Genomic DNA, 6,000 nt, shown 5'->3' on the forward strand with positions numbered 1-6,000 from the left:
TATATTCTGAAACACAATTCTTTTATTCATGGAGAACAACTCCTTACGATGTGATATAATAGAATAAACACTGAATTTCAGAGTCAAAAGCATACCTATTAGCAAGGACCTTGAGTAGATTATTTCTCTTAATCAGTCATTTTCTCTGAAAATGGGGAATAACACTTTTAGTACCTGCCTTACAGACCTTACAGAGCTGTTATTAGTAAATACTTTGCAAATGGTTAAACACCAAAAAAGTTGCGAGCTGATATTATTTTTATCATATCATGGATAATATTGATTGAGTTTAAGAAGTGTAAAGAATACTGGAAGGTAAAATTTTTAGCTAGCTATGAATGTGGGATCCATGCCTTTTGACTACTGTCATTTATTAATTATATGACAAATTGCTTCTTCCTTGTCCTCAGTTTCCTCATCTATATAATGACAAGGTTGAACTAACAAATACCTGAGGTTCCTTTCAGCTTTATAATTTTATAAACACACCTGGGAATTGTATATAACCTTCTAATGGAATATTGAATATGTAATTCTTGAAAAATCCTAAAATTAAATGTATTTTATTTAAATTAAAAATGTACATCATGCCTAAATGAAACAGTCCAACAGTTAAGCTAAAACAATCTGAAAGCTGTTAATTCCACAGCATGCGGCCTTCTATATGCAAAATGAGATGAAATCTAATGTGTGCCAGCTCTCCAGATTGCTGGCTGACTTTCCCTTCTGATAAATGCTAAGTCTCAGTAAAATATGCTATGTGCTGTAAAAAATGAAATGAGTGATTTTTTTTATTATTTCTAGAAGAATGAACTGTATTTCTCTGTCAAAAAATAATTTGATGAATGTCTATTATCTTTATTTTCTAAGCTTTTTTTTTTAATGGAAATAATTGCTAGATTTTAAGGAGGTTTTTTTTTTTTTTTTTTTTTTTTTGGTTGTTGTAAATTACCCTTAAGGAACTATCTCATTTGTAAATCTGCATATATTGTGCTTCTTAAAGCTATATTTGCATAAGTGATTTGAAGGAAACATTTGTTTCAGGCTTACATCTTCATGGCATTATCCTGTTGCAATGAAGTTCAAACTATTGTGTGATATCAAGATAAGACATGTAATTCAAAATGAGCTTAGTTTTTACTCCTTGTCTAGAAGGATTCCTATGAATAAATGTATACTGGAGTCTCACAAAATAGTTATTGGTTGATTGAGAGGTACAAGATCTTGGTTCTAGTCACGATTCTGTCACAAACTAGCTATGTGACTCCTATAAAAACTCATTTATATTCCTTGTCTGTAAACTTAAGAGATAACTGATAATAATCCTTCCATGTCTAAGATTCCATTGTAGGTTTTTTTTTTTTTTTTTTTTTTGCTGAGGCAATTGAGGTTCAGTGACTTGCCCAGGGTCACACAGCTAGGAAGTGTTAAGTATCTGAGTTCAAATTTGAACTCAGATCCTCCTGATTTCAGGGGTAGGCTCAGATCCTTTGCACCACCTATCTGTCCTTCTGTTGTAGATTAACTCTTTGTAGTCCAGTAGAGTAGACCTGGAGTAATGTCTAATCTGATTTCCTACACTTACCAGTTCTGTGACCCTGGGCAAATCACTTAACCTGTCTCAGCCTCAGTTTCCTCATCTATAAAATGACGATAAGAGTAGTAGTAAGATTGTTACCCTCCCAAAAGAATATATCATTTTTTTTGCATAGAGTAAATATTCATATTAATGGTGTAATTTTACATTTTATGCCAGTTATATTTCTGGCATGTAAGACAGTCCTAGTTCTGAATTAAATGCATTATAAGTAAATGCTAGAGATGGCATCTTGATAGTACCAAGCTTATTGTTAATGTGGTTATGAATGTGGATGTAGCCAGCTATTTTAAAGGGTAACAACCTCAGCAATGAATGGATTACAGTAATAAGAAAACTTCAGTGCACATTGATTATTGTGGTATATCATTTGAATAGCAACTCATTTCTTATAGAAGAGAAGATATAGACCAATATAGATGTGTTTGGTAAGTAACCAGTGTAATTAGATGAAATGAGACACAATACCAGGAATTCAATAGCCTCTTCATAGCCAATCTATCAAGGTACTGAAGGTAGCTATAACTTTTCTCTATATTTGGGGTATAAAATTCTTTATTAATTTTTGTTAGTGTGTTTTGTTTTCATCTCTTTCTGTAAGTCACTTTGTCTCTTTCTTTTCTCATCTGTAAAATCAGAGGGGTTGGAGTAGCTCATCTTTAAGGTCACTTCCAGCTCTAATAGCCATATGTTGGAATGAAGAAGGTCTGGTGCTTTGAGATAAAATTAGCCTAAACCAGAAAAGATCTAATGGAAGTCCCAGTGATTTGGAATCTGGTTTATTTTAACCTCAAGGAATTGAAGTTTTCTTCATTTTCTTATCCTATTTGTGATAATTCATTTTAACAAACATTTACTTATACTCTCCCTCCCCCATTCAGTTCAGTTCAGTGTATATTCATTAAGTGCCTGTTATGAATACATTTTCTTGAAAATAAGCATTTATTGATGAGCAGGCTGATTTCAGAAAAGCCTGGAAAGACTTACATGAAATGATGTTAAGTGAAGTGAATAGAACCAAGAGAACGTTGTACACAGCAACAACAAGATTTATATGATGATTAATTGTGAAGGACTTGACTTTTTTCAACAATGGGGTGATTCAAGATAATTCCAAAAGACTTGTGATAGAAAGAGCCATTTGTATACAGCAAGAGAAGTATGGAGACTAAATATGGATCAAAACATAGTATTTTCACCTTTTTTTGGTTGTTTGCTTTTTTCTTTCTCATGATTTTTTTTTCCTTTTGATCTGATTTTTCTTGTATAGCATGACAAATATGGAAATATATTTAGAAGAATTACATGTATTTAATCTACTTAGGTTTGCTTACTATCTGTTTTGGATTGTTTTGCAAAATGAATGTTGAAAACCATCTTTGTATGTATTTGGAAAAATAAAAAGGTATCATATAAAAAAGAAAACAAGTATTTATTAATTACCTGCTAGATATCTGTCAAACAGTGGGTTCAACATGAAGAATATAAAGACCAAAGTGAAACAGTATCTGTCCTGGGGGTGAAACAAGGATGCCTATTACCACCACTATTATTCAACATTGTACTAGAAATGTTGGCTTTAACAATAAGAGAAGAAAAAGAAAATAAAGGAATTAAAATAGGCAATTAAGAAATAAAAATATCACTCTTTACAGATGATATGTTGATATACTTCAAGAATATTAGAAAATCATCCAAAAACCTACTGGAAACAATTCACAGCTTTAGCAAAGTTGCAGGATATAAAATAAAACCACATAAATCATAAGCATTTCTATATATTACTGACAAAGCCCATCAGCAAGAGATATAAAGAGAAATTCTATTTAAAATTATTGTAGAAATATTATATGATGACCAGTTCTGATGGACCTGGCCATCCTCAGCAACGAGATCAACCAAATCATTTCCAATGGAGCAGTAATGAACTGAACCAGCTACGCCCAGAGAAAGAACTCTGGGAGATGACTAAAAACCATTACATTGAATTCCCAATCCCTATATTTATGCCCACCTGCATTTTTGATTTCCTTCACAAGCTAATTGTACAATATTTCAAAGTCTGATTCTTTTTGTACAGCAAAATAACGTTTTGGTCATGTATACTTATTGTGTATCTAATTTATATTTTAATGTATTTAACATCTACTAGTCATCCTGCCATCTAGGGGAGGGGGTGGGGGGGTAAGAGGTGAAAAATTGGAACAAGAGGTTTGGCAATTGTTAATGCTGTAAAGTTACCCATGCATATACCTGTAAATAAAAGGCTATTAAATAAAAAAAATAAAATTATTGTAGACAAAATAAAATACTTGGGGATTTACCTGTCAATACAAACCCAAGAACTATGTAAGCATAATTATAAAACACTTCTCACACAGATAAAGTCAAATTTAAACAATTAGAAAAATATCAATTGTTCCTGGCAAGACCAAGCTAATACAATAAAAATGACAATTCTACCTAAATTGGTCTACTTGTTCAGTGCCATACCAATCAAACTACCAAAGCATTTTTTTTATAGAACTAAAAAATAACAATAATAAAATTAATCTGGAATAACAAAAGGTCAAGAATGCCAAGGGAATTAATGGGGAAAAAAAGATACAAAGAGTGGTGGCTTTGCAGTATCAAACTTAAACTATATTATGAGTAGCAATCATCAAAACCATTTGGTACTAACTCAGAAATAGAATAGTGGATTAATGCGATAGATTAGATATACATGATACAATAATCAAGGCTTATATAACAATCTGATAAACCCCCAAACTCCAAGTTCTAGAATAAGAACTTACTATGTGACAAAAATTGCTGGGAAAACTGAAAATAATATGTCAGTAATTTGGCATATTCCTATATCTCATACCTCATACCAAAATAAGGTCAAAATGGATATGTGATTTGGGCATAAAGGATGATACCATAAACAAATTAGGAAAAAAAAAAGGAATAATTTACCTAGCAAATCTTTGGAGAAGAGAGGAATTTGTGACAAAAGAATAATTACAGAACATTATAAAAGGCAAAATGGACTACTTTGATTACATTAAATTAAAAAGGTTTTGCACAAACAAAATCAGCAGAAACAAGATTAAAAGGGAAGCACAAAGCTAGGGAAAAATCTTTTCAGCCAGTATTTTTGATAAATGCTTCATTTCTGAAATATATAAAGGACTGTATCAATTTTATAAGAATACAAGTTATTCCCCAACTGATAAATTGTCAAAGCATATGAACAAACAATTTTCAGATAATGAAATTAAAGCCATCTATAGTTATATGAAGAAATGCTCTGAATCACTATTGATTAGAGAAATGCAAATTAAAACAACTCTGAGGTACCACTTCACACCTCTCAGATTAAGATGACAGGAAAAGATAATGAAAAATGTTGAAAGGGATGTGGGAAAATTGGGACATAATGCATTGTTGATGGAGTTGTGAAATGATCCAATTATTCTTGGAGAACAATCTGGAACTATGCCCAAAGGGCTATAAAATTATGCATACCCATGACCTAGTAGTGTCTCTATTGGGACTATATTCCACATGTGCAAAAATAATTGTAGCTGTTCTTTTTGTGGTAGCAAAGAATTGGAAAATGAGTAGATGCCCATCAATTGGGAAATGATGAATAAGTTGTGGTACATGAAAGTAATGGAATATTATTTTTCTATAAAAAAATGATGAACAAGGTGATTTTAGAAAGGACTGGAAAGATTTACATCAACTGATGCTGAGTGAAACACACAGAACCAGAAATACGTTGTACACAATAACAGTAAGAATGTGTTATGATCAACTATGAAAGAGTTGGTTCTTCTCAGTGGTTCAGTGATCCAAGGCAATCCCAATAGACTTTGAACAGAAAATGCCATCAGTATCCAGAAAAAGAACTGAGCAAATTGAATATAAATCCACATATGTTCACTTCTTTTTTCTGTTTTTTATCTCTCTCTTGCTTTTTCCCACTTGCTCTGATTTTTCTTTCCCAACATGATTTATCAAGCAATATGTATTAAAAAATAAATAAATTTACTAGGAAAAAAAAAAAGAAACAGTACCTGTCCTTCAGAAGCTTACATTCTAACATGGGAGATAACATGGACATATATAGGCACACATAAAAGATAAATAAAGCAAATAGAAGATAGGAGAAAACTCTTAACATCTGGTCTGATCAGAAAAGGGCTTTTGACCTATGCTTTAGCCAAGTCACTTGGCCATGTGAAGTTTGGATTATCTTTCTGAAAGAGCAAGAAAAATTAGGCAACTTTATTACATTCAAGTCAGTGCATACAAAGATGAGATTACAATAGCCCTTGCTCTCAATTAGCTTCTGTTTTATTTTGGGATATGAGAGATTTATATATAAATTAGTCCAAGGTAATTTGAGAAGT

The sequence above is a fragment of the Sarcophilus harrisii genome, chromosome 2 (assembly GCF_902635505.1).
Source record: "Sarcophilus harrisii chromosome 2, mSarHar1.11, whole genome shotgun sequence".
Lineage (NCBI taxonomy): Eukaryota > Metazoa > Chordata > Mammalia > Dasyuromorphia > Dasyuridae > Sarcophilus > Sarcophilus harrisii.